A 20,804-nucleotide genomic window follows, 5' to 3' on the forward strand; every position below is an offset into this window, starting at 1 on the left:
CTTTTTTTAAATACTGTCGTAAAAGAAACATCGACAAAATGTCAAAAATCTCCACAGCAATTACTTAACCTGTGCATGCTGGTAAGAATGTGAAAATTCAAATAACCCATGTGTCTTATCTAGCTCACCCAATATTTTCAGTCCTTTCATAAGAACATAAGAAATAGGAGTAGGCCATTTGGCCCCTCGAGCCTGCTCCGCCATTCAATAAGATCATGACTGATCTGATCATGGTCTGAGCTCCACTTCCCTGCCTGCTCCCCATAACCCTTTACTCCCTTATTGCTCAAAAATCTGTCTTCGCCTTAAATATATTCAATGACTCAGCCTCCACAGCTCTCAGGGGCAGAGAATTCAATAGATTTACAACCCTCAGAGAAGAAATTTCTCCACATCTCAGTTTTAAATGGGCGGCGCCTTATTCTAAGACTAAGGGCCCAAGTTTCCACATGATTCACGCCTGATTTTTAGGAGCAACTGGTGGAGAACGGACTATTTTAGAAATCGCAATTCTCCACATTTTTTTTTCTGCAGTTCTATTCAGGTAGAACAGTTCTAGTTTAGAACAGAATTTTTTCTTCAAAAGGGGGCGTGTCCGGCCACTGACGCCTGATTTGAAAGTTTCCACAGTGAAAATGTACTCCAAACTAAAGTAGAATGGAGCCAGTGAAGATTTTTGTAGAACTGAAAAAACCTGTTCTACACATTAAAAAATCAGGCGCAGGTTACAAATTAGGCGCCCAGAACGAGGGGGGGGGGGGGGGGGGGGGGGGGAGGGAACTCATTAAATTCGACAATAAATCCTTATTTATACTTCTACAAATATTATACAAATAAATCCAACCTGAATAAACATTTATAAGCCAAGAAAAGATTAAATAAACCATCATCCTACCTGTGTGAAAGTGCTTCAGCCAGGGAGAAATCTGCAGCCGTTCGTGCCGCTGAGCGGGAGGGAGAGAGAGAGAGAGAGAGAGAGAGAGAGAGAGAGAGAGAGGGGGGGAGAAAGAGGGGGGGGGGGAAGAGAGAGGGGGGGAGGGAGGGAGAGAGGGGGGGGAAGGCGTCGGGTCGGGGAACAGGAGCGCGGGTCGGGTCAGTCGGGGGGGGGGAGCGGATCTCGGGTCGGGGCGGGTGTCTGGTCGGGGCGGGGGGGGAGCGGGTGTTGGGTCGGCGCAGGGGGAGCGGGTCTCGGGTCCGGGGGGGGGGGGGGTGTCGGGTCCGGGCGGGGGGAGCGGGTGTCTGGTCGGTGGGGAGCGGGTGTCGGGTGTCGGGTCAGTGCGGGGGGGCGGGGGGGGAGCAGGTCTCGGGTCGGTGCGGTGGGGGGGAGCGGGTGTCGGGGGGGGGGGGGGGGGGTGGGGGAGCGGGTGTCGGGGCGGGGCGGGGTGTCGGGTCTGGGGGGGGGGAGCGGGTGTCGGGTCGGGCGGGGGGAGCGGGTGTCTGGTCGGTGGGGGGTGGGGGGGGGAGCGGGTCTCGGGTCTCAGGTCAGTGCGGGGGGGCTGGGGGGGAGCAGGTCTCGGGGGGGGGGGGGGGGCGGAAGCGGGTGTCGGGTCGGAGCGGGAGTCGGGTCTGGTCGGCGGCGGGGGGGGGGGAGCGAGTGTCGGGTCTGGTCGGGCGGGGAGCAGGAGCTGGCCGTGGGAGGAGCCTCATTCACGCAGCCCCATTGGGCCAGGGCTAGGGGCTGCGTGCTTCGGGCCCTTCCCACACAGTTCGGCGCCTGGAGCTACTGCACTTGCGTGCCGACTGTAGCGCGCATGTGCAGAGGTCCCGGCACTGTTTTCAGCGCCGGGACCTGGCTCCGCCCCCCCACAGCTCGTGCTGGCTGCGCCGAGGGCCAGAGGACCTGTAAGTAGGTGGAGAATACCGAGGATTTTTTTAGGCGCGAAAAACGGGCGCCCAGCTCGGAGGGGCGCCCGTTTTTTTTCTTGTAGAAACTTGGGCTCTATGTCCCCTAGTTTTAGTTTCCCCTATGAGTGGAAATATCCTCTCTGCGTCCATCTTGTCAAGCCCCTCATTAACTTATAAGTTTCAATAAGATCACCTCTCATTCTTCTGAACTCCAAGTGTATAGGTCCAACCTACTCAATCTATCTTCATAAGTCAACCCCCTCATCTCTGGAATCTTTCAAGCCCCTTATGGATTTTTTCATGCACTGACTACCTCAAGGATGCTTTTATCTTTGTACTTCTGTTGTGTGGGCCCAGACAATGAAAGTTGCTGAGCAATTTCACTACAATAAATTGTGTATTTACCCAACATAGGAGTGTAGGAATGTAGAGGACTGGAAAAGACCATTGCAGCCCATTTGGCCGGTCCCTCTGCACATGAAATATCATATCCCACAATACCTCTCAACCATATTTGTCTTCATGCACTTATCCGACTCCCTCTTGAAATTGCTGATACAATCATTTCTCCATTGCCCTCCTTTGCAGTCCAACCCATACAGTCATCACTCACTGTGTAAAGTAATTCAATCCAATCTGCTTGTTCACTCTTTCTCTTCTGGTTTGCGATTAGGCCCTCTTGTTGTCGAATTTATGGGTATGTGAAGCATGTGTTTTGTACCCTTTAGAATCTTGAATACTTCATTAAGATCATTCCTGGGCCTTATCTTCTCCAGTGTGAGCTTTCCAAGAGGGATTACACTGCATAGTGAGTGGAATCCCAGACTTTCACATGCCCCCCCCCCCCCAGCTCAGATCCATTAAAGCCAATTGTACAACAACAACTTGTATTAATATAGCGCCTTTAATGTAGTGAAACATCCCAAGGTACTTCACAGGAGTATTATAGTGCCACTACTTTGTTCTAGCTGAGATCAGCAAATGCAGTGTAGACCAAGGATTGAATGTAGGACCTTCCTGATGTGTGTGGCTCAATATGGCACCAAATGGTGTATTCGGTCCTGAGACATTAGGGTAGTGTTTCACTGACTTTTGACTGCCAAAAAGAGAGGCCAATCTTTTTCTTTAGCTTTTTATGTGCGGTTTGCCCTCACTTAAGGTTCTACTTTAGCATGCCCCCAGGTGCAGGCAGGAGATCTGCTCTATCACTTGCTCTGGTGATTTTGCCACTAGAACTTACTGACCTAGACGACTCATTTTGGGTTTTTTTCCCTCTTAGTGGGGAAATGCCAGGCCTCCATTTGCCATCTACCCTTGATGGTATCAGAAGATTAAATCTCAACAAGCTGTGCCACCACAATGCCATTAGCCGCCCCCCCCCCCCCGCTTAATCCATGGCAAAGTTTGCAGTTCAAGCAAAATTTGAAAGACACTGTTCAAACCACAGAATATAACTCTTCCATGCATTTGTCTGTTATACCGCTATATTGGCTTTGTTAGTGGGTTGTTTGTTTTGATTGAAATTCCATCATGAACTCCTTTGGAAAAAGCTGAGTTTTTAACTGTTAAAATACACATTTTTCATTGCATTAAATATATTCTCCAATAAAATATTTTGTGGTGGTCATCCCATCAGGATAATTTATTAAGATGTAGAATATATTTTAATTGTGAGAATTATAATTGTCAGAATAACCTAAAAATGAATCGGGTTTAATTTATTAAAACTTTGACAGAATATCCTTTCAGTACTGAAATACTTATTTAAAATAAACTATTAAAAACTCTTCAGTTATGACAGTGATTATTTCTACTGACCTTCTTTTGTATTCAACCAGTTCTCTGTTCAGGTGAATGGCTCCTCCAATCAGATGCGAGTTTATTCTGAGTTCAGCCATCCCTACCAATCAGCAATACCGTACACGTTCCAGGTACATCATCTTAGACGCTCTATCTCAAATACCCTGGGTAGATTATTGTTTGGGCGGAACACAAAAGGGAAAATGTGGTGGGGGGGATTACAGGCCAGTAACAGAGCCCAAAATGAAAACAGAAATGCTGGAAATACTTAGCAGTTCAGGTAGTATCTCTGGAGAGAGAAACAGAGTTAACATTTCAGGTTGATGACCTTTCGTCAGAACTACTTTAGTAACAGAACCCATCTGTTTGTCCTTCCATTCATTTCGGTGAAAGAAAAATCCTGTGGCTTCTGTAAGGGTCAATGAAACACTCTTAAAGTGTAGTCACTCTTTTGTGGGAAAATTCAGAAGCCAATCAGCACACAGCAAGTTCCAACGATGAGATGAAAGCCTAGTTATTCTATTTTTGTGGCATTGGTTGAGAAATGAATAGTCACCAGGACACTGGAAGAGCGCTCTGCTCTTCAGAAAAGTTCCAGGGGACTTTTATGTTCACCTGAGCAATTAGATGGGGCCTTGGTTTAACCTCTCATCTGAAAGACACTCCTGACAATGCAGCATTTTCTCAGTGCTGCACTGAAGCATCAGCCTGGATTATGTGTTCAAGTCTTGAAGTGGGAGTTGAACCCGTGACCTTGTGACTCAGTGGCAGGAATAAGCCAAGCTAAAGCCAGTTTTAGCTCCCCAATTGCCACTACATCTGAGATAAGCTAACTCAGTACAGGCAAGAAATTAAACCTTCTGGTCTGTACCTTTTGAGAGTCAAACAATCTACGACTGCTTAATCAGCTTCTAGCTCACAACTCTTTTTAAATAATACAATTCAACCATGTGCCCCCTTGTTAAAGGGGGCAATCACCAGAACCCGCAAATTAACAAATAAACCTTAAAGGGAACCCTAACAAATCAAATTACAAATCTGTTCCCTGTTGTAATGATGCACTCCAGTCCCTCCGGTGCCCACCTGTTGTGGAAGGCCGCGAGCCATCTGCAGGGCCATCCGGGTGCGAACGTAGCCACGGAAGGGAGACAGGCAGTCGGGCTGAATGTCCCCCTCGACCGCCGACTGCCTGGACCTGTTGATGGCGGCAAGTAAGTCAACAGCCAATAAACCTGTAAATTAACAACTCAAATAAAAATGTTGTTCCTGTTTGTGATGATGCACTCCAATGGCTCAGTTAAAAGCTTGCTTCACCAAGTGAGCCAACTAGGGAGCTCCAATTTTTAAAATTACATACCTTATTTAAATATCCTTTAATACATCTCAGTCTCACAGCCTTAGCCATTAATTTTAAATGGAATGCATTTACTGTGCTGATCTATAAGAAGGATGACCGAGAACAAGTATAGTATTGGTCATTTTTTTAAATGAGATGCAATAATGCTTATTTTATTGGCCTTTAATCTATAAATGAATGGCGTAGCAATTGGGGAGAATATTTTGCAGATTAATTTGTAAATAACTTGTACGCTTATTAGTGTGCCTTTAATTATGACTTGTTACAAATCTTGTTCAATAAATTTTAATTTGATTTAATTCTTGAAGCATTCTCTATAAATACAGGCCTATGCAACAGCAAAGAATTATGGGGAGACCAACTACAATGGCACATTCTACCTCCACTCCAATGGTAAAGATCTTATGGTAACGGAGTTTGATGTTGTGAATGAGAGTAAAAGGAATGTCAGAATGCTGGGTGTTAAAGCTGCCCTGCACCAGAGCTTCCTGACTGGACCAGAGAACAGCCAATTTCAATTAATGGGGCAAGCTTATAATTCAAGGTAAAATATGCATAGAGTATATTGCAGAAACTTTAATGCGCTTTGCATAATTTATGTTTAAATATTTGGAACTGTATGATGTGCCAATGTTTAAAGAGTTTGACGTTAAGCGATACACAAAGTGATTAAGGATGTAGGACGTAATGTTTAGGAAATATGATTGTTAAGTACCACTTGCCTTAAGGGAAATTCCCAATGCAAATCGTGAACTTTTGCACCCTTGTTGAAATCTGTTTTAAGCAATATGGTAGTTGCATTTTGCCTCCTAACACTACATGCCAACCATGACGAAAGTAAGTGAATAAAATTTGGAAAAAGATTGATGTGGGTCAGAGTCAAGGCTCAGAAATGGAGGTGACATTTTTATTTTCTTTCGAACCTCTATCTGCAAAAGAATATTTGTTAATTATTTATTATAGAAGCTTCAGGAAAGGTGTTGCAAATCATTTCGATATTCACTGCCCCAGTTTAAAGATTTCCGCAGATCAGTTTTTTTATACAAGCAGATGTTAAATGGCTTTGTAACATTATTCATCCGTGACTGATGGGTCTAACACAGCATTGCTGCTTGACTTTAGATATTTGCTGGTTTCCAGTCTGCAGTTGGATGAGAACGCTTTTGAGGTAGATGTGAAGGGATTAAAAGAGTATCAAGAAGGTTTGATTATCTCATTGGCTGGTACTGTCCAGCACAATATGAATAATGTGCAGACAATCCCACAATTCCTGCACGTAGATGCAACCTTAAAACAACAAAACAATACCAATGAAGGTAATTTCTCAGCAATTGTTTCTTAATTTCTTGAAGATTCTACCCTCTTGACCTGTATGTTTGTACCTCAGACTATGCAGATGGTTTTCCTGTAATTTTACATATCAAATGTTTGTTGTAATGTTCTACCTCTGACTTTATTACTTTATTACTAACACTGGCCTTACCTGTGCAACAATACATTTTCGCGTAGGGAAATAGGATTAGTTGTACCTATACAGCGACCTCCGTATATAACCAGCATCATCTTGCTGTGATTAAGGCCTCAGATGTGCTTGTTCATTCGCTGTGGAAATTTGATCAGGCCTCTGCATGGTCTCCCTAACTACTTATATAAATGATTACAGAAATTCTACATAGAGTAACAATACACAAACACCAACAGAAAGACTAACGTTCATCGGTCAGTATAGTGAGTTATGGTAGTTGTTATTTTAGTCATAAATATTGATGATTCTTATTCAAAAGTTTTGGGACAACCAAAGCCTTCATTTTTGTATTAAAAACAGAAAATGCTGGAAATACTCAGCGGGTCAGGCAGCATCTGTAGAGAGAAACCGAGTTAACGTTTCAGGTCGATGACCCTTCGTCAGAATTCTGATGAAGAACCATTGTCTTGGAATCTTAACTCTGTTTCCCCTGTTTCTCTCTCCACAGATGCTACCTGATCTGCTGAGTATTTCCAGCATTTTCTGTTATTATTTCAGATTCCATCATCCGTAGTATTTTGCCTTCATTTTTGTTCCTGTTGCCTTTCCACTGACTCCATCCTTTAACTGGCCATTTGCTAAGGATGAACCAGACTGTGTAAAATCTTTGTATCTGGTTCAACTCCGAGCTGAGATCCCAACTCTATGCCATATCCATTATTAGCACTATGAACTTATGCCGCCACAATATTACCTACCTTCACCCTTATCTTACCCCACAGCCTTATCCGTGACTTTGTCATCTCCACGCTCGATTGCCCCACTGTCTCTCTTGCTGCCTCCCATCCTCCACCCTCCATAAACTCCAGCTTTTTCAAACCCCACTGCCTGTATCCTGCACTGCACAAAATATTACTCGCCCTTACACACTGACTTTGCTTTCCTAATCCCCAGTGCATTCAATTCAAAATACTCACCCTCGTCTTCAACTCTTCCCAAGGCCTTCTCCCACCCTAGTTCTGACAACTATTGTCAGCCTTGCATCACATCCCACAATCTTCTGTCCTCTGACTCTGAAATTTTGTGCATTCATCCTCTCCCTGTCCCACCAGCTGCCTCGACCCCTCTCTCTGGAACTGCCTTCACCTCTCTGCATCTCTCTCCACCTTCAAGAACGTTCTCAAAAGCCATAATTCCAATCGTGCTTTCAGTCACTTCTCCGAACTGTCACATCAAGGCTCGGTGCCTGCTTCTTTATTCCTTTTATATCATTTTTCCATGTTCAAGGTGCTATAGGAATACAAGTTGTTGTTGGACTAGATGCATTGCTACTGGTGGAGTATGTAGCTTTTGAGCCACAATGTTTCTGATGAGTTCTTTGTTAAAGCAAGTGTTTGTAAAGGTGAGTGGCCAGTTTATAGGCAGGCGGGGACCACTGAACTCGAAGAAAGAATGGTTCCTGGAAAAATAAGATGAAAATAACCGAGGTTAAGATCGAAATATTCAGGATTTCATTAACTCATCACATTTCCATTGGTAGAAGCTGCTGATAAAATTTGAATGTGATCAATCCAGCTAAAGTGACTTTAGGCTACGCGCACCAATCCCATGCTCCCAGGAGGAGCCTTGCTTGAAGAAGGCATGGGTTAAAGATGAGACTACAAAACTGTAGTGCCCCAATTCTCCGAACCTGGACACTGTAGCGCCCCATTCCCAGCTCTCTGCTGGGAATGTAAGATTGATGAATTTACCCTTTTATTCCCAAATGCATTGCTGCATTTAATAAGAAATAACAAGAGCTGATGCATATTTTGAAGATGACCAATCCTGCCTATCCCCATTGGTTTGAACATTTGATGTAAAATGCAAAGTTTAAAACTTTGAGGTTTACAGACAGCTGTGGGGCTGTTGAACTACTGCAAAACAAAGGAACTGACAAAAATAATTAGCATTTCTTGTTTAGGGATTAACTTGCATTCTAAACAAGTTACTCGTTCAGTATATGTGAATGGTTCAAGTTGCATTAACCAAATATAAAATGTATAAACAATGTCATTATGTAATAGGATCCACTAAAAAAATATAACGAGCAAGGAGCATGGTATTGTACAAGTGATTATTGGTAGGTCTATGCACTACAGATGTAGAGGAGAAATGCTCGTTGTAGGCTTATATTTGTTTTGCTATTCATTTACATACGAGGGGCCATCTTGACTTTGTAAAAGGGTGATAGCGAATCAGCAGCTCGTTTTACATCTCTCCCCATTTTATTTTTCCATTGACTTCACTATGGCACAAAGTCAAAATTACACTCGCTGGTCCGAAAGTAATCTGAGGCCATATATACTGCTGTAATTAACCAAGCATCTAGGTATAAACAATTGGAATAAAATGATGATTAGATTTTAAATAAAAGCTCAGACTAAAGAAGTAGGTTGGGCTCAGTTTAGATGTTCTGCACAATTTACGTGGAGCCCACCCCAACCCGGAAAACAATGCCAGATTTGAGTGGATGCACATATGTAATCAATTACAAATGGGATAAGCTTCAAATTTTTTGTTTGTGTACAATTTCCCTGTAGAGCAGAGAGTTCTTCCATTTTAAAGGAAATCCAGATTAATCCGGACAAGTAATTGGATTTGGATTGGCTCCCTTTCCTGACTACTTTATTTTCATATCTGATATTCTGTGAAATGTCTGTGGTAGTGGCATCTCTATGCATTATTCACACTTATATCACTTTGTTGTGATGTGAGTTCTCCTGCAAGATATTTTTTCAAAAACTCAGTGCGATATGGTAATCAAGATAGCTACGTCAGCTTGCCATGACTATCTTGGTTACTGAGGAGTTATAGTTCTTAGTTACTAAGGAGTTATAGTTCTTGGTTACTGAGGGGTTATAGTTCTTGGTTACTAAGGAGTTATAGTTCTTGGTTACTGAGACGTTATAGTTCAGATATTTATTGGTTACCAAGGGGTTATGCTGACACACGGGTGTGAAGGTACCATGTTCCTGTCCTGAAAGCAACAGATTGTGACCCCAGTCACGGGGCCATTATAAACATTTTTTTTTAAGTGCCTCCTCTCTAGTCTTTAGGGACCAGCCCATGATCCCAGCATGAAACCCACCCCACCTATCCAAGAGGCCCACTACATCATCTTAGTCAATATATCAGCCTACAAACCAATGCCGGGTCACTTGGAGGCTGAGGAAGGAAGAGCTCCCAGTGTTAGGGAGTCCCCGCCCGTTGCTTTATCTCCTCCACATCCGTGACCTTGTTTGTGGTTGGCCACTCCCAAACAATACCGCAGGAAACGCCATTGAAAGTCCCATGACTGTCTGGAGCGTGGTTCATAAAATACATTTTCTGATTCAGAGATGGGATTGCTACCAATAAGCCAAAAGCTCGCTCCTATAAAAGGATACTACAATGTACGGTTATGTAAAACTTTTAGGGGGAGAAATTCGGTTGTTCAGCATCACCATTAGCACCAGAAAGGGGCGCTAAGGGGCTGCTAAACACCGACTGCCCGAGCCCCGCTCTATGACCGCCTGCCGCGAACCTCACTGGTGGTTTAGCGGCGGCACTGTCATTTAGCGCTGCGCACTCTAGCGCCACCACTTGGTGAGATCAAGAGTGTGCAATGCCCCCATTGCGACGCGTTTCCGAAATTGACTGCTTTCGCCTGCTGTAGCACCTGACGCTGCTCCCGACAGGGGGAAGCAGACAGTGTACAGAGGATCCCGGGGCCATATCGCAGGCAATGAAGAGGTAAATGTTGAGAGTCAAATTTTTAACAATTACTTACCTCTCTTACCTGTGGAAGGCTGTTGGTTGCCTCCCTTCCATTTTTTTGCAGGTTCCACATGGCGACCTCACTTCCTCTTTAGGCGTTAGGATACTGGTATCCTCACGCCTCAACTTGAGAAGTGCTCCTGCTCCGCGATGGGTCGTTGGCGCCCTAAAAGGATTGTGCAACGCCTCCCTTAGCGCTCTGCTCTCCTCTGTAGACATTTTAGTTATCAAACCTCTCCCCTGATGTTTATACACCACCACGAAGCTTAATGTTCCCTGAGAAACCAATGAAAGCATCTATTGCCCAACTGATTTTGGCGACTCACTAGATGTCTAAATTCCTCAGGGTTGCAGCACACTTCAGGGGGCCGAAATTCACCGTCGCCGAAGGGACGGCTACCGCGGGGTTTGGGCGGCCAATCGAAAAAAAATCAATCGGCTGCCGCGGTCAGGTACTTTTCCCTCCCCGAACCATATTCAGCTCGGTGGAGGGGGAGTGGGGGGGCGGGGGGGATTTGAGCAGTGCTCACTTCTGCCGGTAATGGTGGGGTGAAGCCGCTGTAAAAGTAACTTTCCAGCGGAGAGCTCTTCAGCGTGCGGGCCACTGAAAAGCGAAAAAGGACAGGGATTTTCAGCTGCAAAAAGGTAAGACTTTTCCCGGCAGTGCCCCCGCGAGGTATTCGATATGGTGCTCGAATATGACACCGCTGGAGTGTTGCCGCGATCAGGGACCTTTGGTAGGGAAATAGTTTTATTAATTTAGTGTTTTTATTTCAGATTCCAGCATCCACTGTATTTATCTTTTCATATAGTTTTATTAATTGCTTTGGCTCCATTCAACCTGCTGAGTGCTGCTCAGAGGTTTGCACATACTTTTGTACAATGTTCACGTCTGACTCTTTAGTGGCGGCCTGTGGGCTGCAGAGACCTGCTTGGCAGGGTTCACCCTGAGGATGGGGGGAGTGTTGGGAGGGCGACACCTGGTACACCTGATCAGAAGCAGGGCGGCACGCAGGAGAAGGTGGCACCGTCAGCACCGTGCAGACAGGCAGCGGGCAAGGGAGGCAGCAGCCATGATTCATTCATTCTGCACCAGACCAGTGTGCCCGCCGTCTTCACCGGCCCAAATCAGGATAGCGGTTGACTGCTTGGGGTCAAGGGATATCCTCTGTCCACTTGGCTGCTCATTCCACTGCGGAACCCCAGGACAGCACCAGAGCATGCATACAATGACATTCATTGTGCCACCAGGTGTATCATCGAGCAGTGCATAGGCATCCTTAAACAGTGGCTCCGGTGCCTGGACCGCTCTGGTGGCACCTTGCAGTACTCTCCTCAACGGGTCTCCATAATCGTCGTGGTCTGCTGCATGCTGCACAACCTGGCCACCATGAGGGGACAGCCACTGGAGATCGAGCCAGCAGTACCATCTGAGGAGGAGGAGGAGGAGGCACAGGAGGAGGAGGAGGAGGATCCTCGTCGCCCCAGAGCTAGGCGGCGTCGACCCATCGCCACCCTGGAAGGGCCGGGTGCAGACTGGCCAGCACCCTCCTGGGATGGTGTGTCCTCACATATATAGAGGTGCCTGACACCTCCCCTGCAATCTCCCTCCATGCATTATGTACTGGCGGTCTGCCAGGTCTCCTCACGTCAGGAAACAGTATTCTTCTTCTGTCCTCCACACCGTCCATCAGTGTCTCCAGCTCCATATCAGTGAACCTGTTGGCTCTCCTTGCACCTCTTACACCAGCCATCCTTCCAACCTCCTCCCCCCCTTTGCAGCTGGCTTGTTAGAAACCCTTACCTGCATGCTGAATTTCTTAGTGGTGATAATGCTCAAATTAAGACAGCCACACCGCTGAAAAATCCACTTTGGAAGGATTCATTAGCGCTGGAACCCATTTGTTCACTTTTGGAACTGAATATGGGATGGCCCAGCCACAAAAAAATGTTGCCATTAATGGCCACAAAAAGGTGGGGAGAGCACCAGCTTTCCAGCGATACTAAATTTGAGGCCCTGGATATCACAAAGTGAAGGGGTGGGTGTTTCCACTTATGTTGTTGCTTTAGACCAGCAGTTACTCGATAGTTAAGAGTTAGTATAGATTTTTGTACTCTGACACTAGCAATAACAACAGCTTGTATTTATATAGCGCCTTTAATATAGTAAAACGTCCCAAGGCGCTTCACAGGAACGTTACATAACAAAATTTGACAGCGAGCCACATAAGCAGATGACAGTCAAAGAAGTACGTTTTAAGGAGCGTCTTAAAGGAGGAAAGAGAGATAGAGAGGAGGAAAGGTTTAGGAAGGGAATTCCAGAGCTTAGGGTCTTGGCAACTGAAGGCATGGCCACCAATGGTGGGGCGATTAAAATCGGGGATGCTCAAGAGGCTAGAATTAGAGAAGCGCAGATATCTCAGAAGGTTGTGGGACTGGAGGAGAGTACAGAGATGGGAAGGCGTGAGGCCTTGGAAGGATTTGCAAACAGCGATGCGAATTTTAAAAGCAAGGGATTGCTTAACTGCGAGCACAAGGGTGATGGGTGAACAAGATTTGGTGCGGTTAGGATACGTGCAGCAGAGTTTTGGATTAGCTCAAATTTATGTAGGGTGGAAGATGGGTGGCTGGCCAGGATGGCGACTGAATAGTCAAGTCTACAATTAACAAAGTCACAGATGAGCGTTTCAGCAGTAGATGAGCTGAGGCAGGGACAGAGTCGGGTAATGTCGGGAGGTGGAAGTAGGCGTTCTTGGTGATGGAGCCAAGATGTGGCCGGAAGTTTATCCCGGGGTCAAATACAACACCAAAAAGACAGGTACTATCTGCCATGGTTGATGTTTTTGTAACGATCTCATCTATTAAATTAGATTTATTCATGAAGAGTTATTTACAGAGCAAGGTATTAAAATTAGTCTGAAAACAGTAGTTTGGGCAAGTTCACAGAGGGTTAAATAGAGAGCCCAGAGGCTTTTCTTTGAAAACTTCTTTGCAAAACAAATGTTAATCAGAGAGAAATATCAATCTGATTCCTCAGCAGATCGATAGAATACAATCTGTGCAGGATTTACATGCACAGTCAGTTCACCTCCATGCAACTCGCAACCAGACCAAACCCAAACTATCCACATATCAAACACGCTGCTTCTTTGTACACAAAACCACTCCTTGAAACCAGGCAGTGGCTTTCACGAATGTTCAGGGAGAAAAAGATGTTCACTAGACCACAATCACCGCCAGTAAGCGCAAAGGCCTTTGCTCGGGGGGTTCCCTGATCTCCCGCCGTAACTTCAGTGGAGGATCGGCAGAACCCCCAGAGCAAGATCTGCAGCAGTTCTGCTCGACAGAGTCGATCATTGGTCATTTTCTCATCGATTCTCGTGACCTGCTACCATTACATAGGATGACATAGGATATACGGCCCAACCGGCGTTTATGCTTCATTTGAGCTGCCTTCTGTTTTTCCTCATCTAAATCCATCAGCAAACCCCTCTATTCCCTTCTCCCTCATATGCTTGTCTAGCCTCCCCTTAAATGTATCTATACTATTTGCCTCAACTACTCCCTGTGGTAGCAAGTTCCACAGTCTCAACATTCTCTGGGTAAAGAAGTTTCTTCTGAATTCCCTATTTGATTTCTTGGTAACTATCTTATATTGATGGCCTCTAGTTATGCTCTTCCCCACAAGTGGAAATACTCTCTCTGTATCTACTCTTTCATAATTTTAAAGACCTGTATTAGGTCACCCCTCAGCCTTTTTTCAAGAGAAAGGAGACTCAGCCTGTTCATCCTTTCCTGATCGGTATACCATCGCATTTCTGGTATCATCCTTGAAAATCTTCTCTGCATCTTCTACAGTGCCTGTATCCTTTTTATAATATGGCGATCAGAATGATACACAGTACTCCACATGTGGTCTAACCATGGTTCGATATAAGATCAGCATAACTTCACAACTTTTCAATTCTGTTCCTCTAGAAATAAACTCTAGAAAAATAGAAACATAGAAAATAGGTACAGGAGCAGGCCATTCAGCCCTTCTAGCCTGCACCGCCATTCAATGAGTTCATGGCTGAACATGAAACTTCAGTACCCCCTTCCTGCTTTCATGCCGTACCCCTTGATCCCCCGAGTAGTAAGGACTTCATCTAACTCCCTTTTGAATATATTTCGTGAATTGGCCTCAACTACTTTCTGTGGTAGAGAATTCCACAGGTTCACCACTCTCTGGGTGAAGAAGTTTCTCCTCATCTCGGTCCTAAATGGCTTACCCCTTATCCTTAGACTGTGACCCCTGGTTCTGGACTTCCCCAACATTGGGAACATTCTTCCTGCATCCGACCTGTCCAAACCCGTCAGAATTTTAAACGTTTCTATGAGGTCCCCTCTCACTCTTCTGAACTCCAGTGAATACAAGCCCAGTTGATCCAGTCTTTCTTGATAGGTCAGTCCCACCATCCCGGGAATCAGTCTGGTGAATCTTCGCTGCACTCCCTCAATAGCAAGAATGTCCTTCCTCAAGTTAGGAGACCAAAACTGTACACAATACTCCAGGTGTGGCCTCACCAAGGCCCTGTACAACTGTAGCAACACTTCCCTGCCCCTGTACTCAAATCCCCTCGCTATGAAGGCCAACATGCCATTTGCTTTCTTAACCGCCTGCTGTACCTGCATGCCAACCTTTAATGACTGATGTACCATGACACCCAGGTCTCGCTGCACCTTCCCTTTTCCTAATCTGTCACCATTCAGATAATAGTCTGTCTCTCTGTTTTTACCACCAAAGTGGATAACCTCACATTTATCCACATTATACTTCATCTGCCACGCATTTGCCCACTCACCTAACCTATCCAAGTCACTCTGCAGCCTCATAGCATCCTCCTCGCAGCTCACACTGCCACCCAATTTAGTGTCATCCGCAAATTTGGAGATACTACATTTAATCCCCTCGTCTAAATCATTAATGTACAATGTAAACAGCTGGGGCCCCAGCACAGAACCTTGCGGTACCCCACTACACTGCCTGCCATTCTGAAAAGTACCCATTTACTCCTACTCTTTGCTTCCTGTCTGACAACCAGTTCTCAATCCACGTCAGCACACTACCCCCAATCCCATGTGCTTTAACTTTTCACATTAATCTCCTGTGTGGGACCTTGTCGAAAGCCTTCTGAAAGTCCAAATATACCACATCAACTGGTTCTGCTTTGTCCACTTTACTGGAAACATCCTCAAAAAATTCCAGAAGATTTGTCACGCATGATCTCCCTTTCACAAATCCATGCTGACTTGGACCTATCATGTCACCATTTTCCAAATGCGCTGCTATGACATCCTTCATAATTGATTCCATCATTTTACCCACTACTGAGGTCAGGCTGACCGGTCTATAATTCCCTGCTTTCTCTCTCCCTCCTTTTTTAAAAAGTGGGGTTACATTGGCTACCCTCCACTCGATAGGAACTGATCCAGAGTCAATGGAATGTTGGAAAATGACTGTCAATGCATCCGCTATTTCCAAGGCCACCTCCTTAAGTACTCTGGAATGCAGTCCATCAGGCCCTGGGGATTTATCGGCCTTCAATCCCATCAATTTCCCCAACACAATTTCCCGACTAATAAAGATTTCCCTCAGTTCCTCCTCCTTACTAGACCCTCTGACCCCTTTTATATCCGGAAGGTTGTTTGTGTCCTCCTTAGTGAATACTGAACCAAAGTACTTGTTCAATTGGTCTGCCATTTCTTTGTTCCCCGTTATGACTTCCCCTGATTCTGACTGCAGGGGACCTACGTTTGTCTTTACTAACCTTTTTCTCTTTACATACCTATAGAAACTTTTGCAATCCGTCTTAATGTTCCCTGCAAGCTTCTTCTCGTATTCCATTTTCACTGCCCTAATCAAACCCTTTGTCCTCCTCTGCTGAGTTCTAAATTTCTCCCCGTCCCCAGGTTCGCTGCTATTTCTGGCCAATTTGTATGCCACTTCCTTGGCTTTAATACTATCCCTGATTTCCCTTGATAGCCACGGTTGAGCCACCTTCCCTTTTTTATTTTTACGCCAGACAGGAATGTACAATTGTTGTAATTCATCCATGCGGTCTCTAAATGTCTGCCATTGCCCATCCACAGTCAACCCCTTAAGTATCATTCGCCAATCTATTTTAGCCAATTCACGCCTCATACCTTCAAAGTTACCCTTCTTTAAGTTCTGGACCATGGTCTCTGAATTAACTGTTTCATTCTCCATCCTAATGCAGAATTCCACCATATTATGGTCACTCTTCCCCAAGGGGCCTCGCACAATGAGATTGTTAATTAATCCTCTCTCATTACACAACACCCAGTCTAAGATGGCCTCCCCCCTAGTTGGTTCCTCGACATATTGGTCTAGAAAACCATCCCTTATGCACTCCAGGAAATCCTCCTCCACCGTATTGCTTCCAGTTTGGCTAGCCCAATCTATGTGCATATTAAAGTCACCCATTATAACTGCTGCACCTTTATTGCATGCACTCCTAATTTCCTGTTTGATGCCCTCCCCAACATCACTACTACTGTTTGGAGGTCTGTACACAACTCCCACTAACGTTTTTTGTCTTTTAGTGTTCTGCAGCTCTACCCATATAGATTCCACATCATCCAAGCTAATGTCCTTCCTAACTATTGCATTAATCTCCTCTTTAACCAGCAATGCTACCCCACCTCCTTTTTCTTTTATTCTATCTTTCCTGAATGTTGAATACCCCTGGATGTTGAGTTCCCAGCCCTGATCTCCTGGAGCCATGTCTCCGTAATCCCAATCACATCATATTTGTTAACATCTATTTGCACAGTTAATTCATCCACCTTATTGCGGATACTCCTTGCATTAAGACACAAAGCCTTCAGGCTTGCTTTTTTAACACCCTTTGTCCTTTTAGAATTTTGCTGTACAGTGGCCCATTTTGTTCTTTGCCTTGGGTTTCTCTGCCCTCCACTTTTCCTCATCTCCTTTCTGTCTTTTGCTTTTGCCTCATTTTTGTTTCCCTCTGTCTCCCTGCATTGGTTCCCATCCCCCTGCAATATTAGTTTAACTCCTCCCCAACAGCACTAGCAAACATTCCCCCTAGGACATTGGTTCCGGTCCTGCCCAGGTGCAGACCGTCCGGTTTGTACTGGTCCCACCTCCCCCAGAACCGGTTCCAATGCCCCAGGAATTTGAATCCCTCCCTGCTGCACCACTGCTCAAGCCACGTATTCATCTGCGCTATCCTGCGATTCCTACTCTGACTAGCATGTGGCACTGGTAACAATCCCGAGATTACTACTTTTGAGGTCCTACTTTTTAATTTAGCTCCTAGCTCCTTAAATTCTTTCCGTAGGACCTCATCCCTTTTTTTACCTATGTCGTTGGTACCAATGTGCACCACGACAACTGGCTGTTCTCCCTCCCATTTCAGAATGTCCTGCACCCGCTCCGAGACATCCTTGACCCTTGCACCAGGGAGGCAACATACCATCCTGAAGTCTCGGTTGCGGCCGCAGAAACGCCTATCTATTCCCCTCACCATCGAATCCCCTATCACTATCGCGCTCCCAATCTTTTTCCTGCCCTCCTGTGCAGCAGAGCCAGCCACGGTGCCATGAACTTGGCTGCTGCTGCCCTCCCCTGATGAGTCATCCCCCCCAACAGTACTCAAAGCAGTGTATCTGTTTTGCAGGGGGCTGACCACAGGGGACCCCTGCACTATCTTTCTTGTACTGCTCTTCCTGCTGGTCTTCCATTCCCTATCTGGCTGTGGACCCTTCTCCTGCGGTAAGACCAACTCACTACATGTGATACTCACGTCATTCTCAGCATCGTGGATGCTCCAGAGTGAATCCACCCTCAGCTCCAATTCCGCAACGCGGACCATCAAGAGCTCGAGGCGGATACACTTCCCACACACGTAGCGCCCAGGGACACCGGAAGTGTCCCCGAGTTCCCACATGGTGCAGGAGGAGCATATCACGTGACCGAGCTCTCCTACCATGTCTTAACCCTTAGATACCCTTAAATTGGTAGTAACAATGCTAAAGTTCACTTACTGATATAAAAAAGAAAAAGAAAAGCTACTCACCAATCACTTACCCCATTGGCTGTGACGTCACTTTTTGATTTCTTTCTACTTCTATTTTGCTTTCTCTCCCGCTGTAGCTACACCGGTCGCCTTTATAGGCCGCTCCGACACTGCTCCCGCCTCTCGCCAACTGCCGCTGGCTCTCGATCTCCCGCTGGGCTTTTGATAGGTCGCTCCCCTCTCACCAACTGCCGCTGGCTCTCGATCTCCCGCTGGGCTTTTGATAGGTCGCTCCCCTCTCACCAACTGCCGCTGGCTCTCGATCTCCCGCTGGGCTTTTGATAGGTCGCTCCCCTCTCACCAACTGCCGCTGGCTCTCGATCTCCCGCTGGGCTTTTGATAGGTCGCTCCCCTCTCACCAACTGCCGCTGGCTCTCGATCTCCCGCTGGGCCTTTTATAGGTCGCTCCCCTCTCACCAACTGCCGCTGGCTCTCGATCTCCCGCTGGGCTTTTGATAGGTCGCTCCCCTCTCACCAACTGCCGCTGGCTCTCGATCTCCCGCTGGGCTTTTGATAGGTCGCTCCCCTCTCACCAACTGCCGCTGGCTCTCGATCTCCCGCTGGGCTTTTGATGGGTCGCTCCCCTCTCACCAACTGCCGCTGGCTCTCGATCTCCCGCTGGGCTTTTGATAGGTCGCTCTCCTCTCACCAACTGCCGCTACCTCTCGATCTCCCGCTGGGCTTTTGATAGGTCGCTCCCCTCTCACCAACTGCCGCTGGCTCTCTAGTTCTTGGTTTGCTTTTTTATGGCCTTGTTAACCTGTGTTGCTACGTGTATTTGTACTCTGAGATCCCTTTGTTCCTCTACCTCACCTAGACTCGTTCCCTCCAAATAATATGTGACCTCCCTGTTCTTCCTACCAAAATGTAATACCTCACATTTATCTGTGTTGAAATTAATTTGCCAATTATATGCCCATTCTGCAAGTTTACTAATGACCTGTAATTTGTTGCAGTCCTCCTCAGTATTGACTGTCCCCCCCTTATTTGGTGTCATCCATTAATTCTCGCAATCCACTGCCATAACTTCAGTGGTAGATCAGCGGAAACACTGTTTACATGGTGTATCTGGGTTTCTGCAGATCCTCTGCCAAAGTTATGGCAGCTGATCTTAAGAACCTGTGAGGAAATTCATGGAATATTTTGTAATCCAATGATACAATTTGATGACACTTGATCAAAGCATCAATAACTCAATTGTTTTTATCCTGACCATTTTGGATCAAGAGCAGTCTCCTTGATTGGGTTACCACAGTTGTGCCTGATGATACATACACTCTTGATGAGTTTAGCTATCAAACACATTTACATATTAAGGATATAAAAGCAAATGCAGAGGCTGGAAAACTGGCATAAAAACAGAATATGCTGGAAATACTCAGCAGGTCTGTGGAGAGAAAAACAGAGTTAACATTTCAGGTCAATGACCTTTCATCGGAACTGCATTTTAAGGATAATCGGTCCCTTCAAAGGATTGTAGTCCTGTCCTGTTTCTGAAAATTAACTTCTAAAGGAATGCGTAGTCCTCATTTTGAGTGTGGGTTTTTAAAAACCTATTTTAAAGTAAGCACATTCAAGAAAAAGTAAGAAACCATGGACAAAGTATCCTGTTTTTTTTTTGCTCGTCACATCCTAAATGTTAAATATACTTTTTTGTTCTTGGTTTGCTTTCATCATTCTTAGTAACTATTTATCTTGTTCTCGCCGTTAACTGCAGGTGACCTGAATATTGAAATTGATGACATCCTTTACAGACTACATCTTCAAAATAACAACACTTTCAGTGACCGCACTGCCCATAATCTGCTTGTCACGTTGACCCAGAATGGCAGCCGAACAATCCCAGTAATGACTGAGTTTAAAGGACAGCTAGAGCTGGGGCCAGAGTCGAGAGTGGGCCTGGCCTGTTGGCAAACTAATGATAAATCAATATGTTTCCAGCTTTCACAGGTGACCAAAGCAAACCAGACTAAGGTCACTGGTAAAGTGACCCACAACCTGGAGGAATTAATAACTACAGGTGGGTCGTTTTAAAGGCAACTGATAGCCAACTATTTTAGTGCCTGTGCTTCCATATTTCAGAACAAAACATAACACTCAGTGTTCATTCTTTTTTAAGCCCAATGAAAGGTAATGTCTCCCTCAGGAGTCCAATTTACACTGCAGCTACTGGTTCCAGGTATGGGTGTCCCTAAGGCAAGAATGCAGCCGGCAGACCACAGTTGGGCTCTTAACCAAATTGTGCTGCAGATCACACTGGGGTCAGGTACAAAGGAGCTCTGTCCATGCATGTTTGGATATGTGCACAGAACTCGAACCCCTCCCCAGCCAATGAATGTTTAATAAAAGGAAATGTATGTACATTCTGTTTGTAGCCACCAGATGGCTTCATTGTTGGAGGCACATGGTGCTGCTCAGGTATAAAAGGCCAGCCATT

The sequence above is a fragment of the Pristiophorus japonicus genome, chromosome 15, assembly GCF_044704955.1.
Source record: "Pristiophorus japonicus isolate sPriJap1 chromosome 15, sPriJap1.hap1, whole genome shotgun sequence".
NCBI classification, from domain to species: Eukaryota; Metazoa; Chordata; class Chondrichthyes; family Pristiophoridae; genus Pristiophorus; species Pristiophorus japonicus.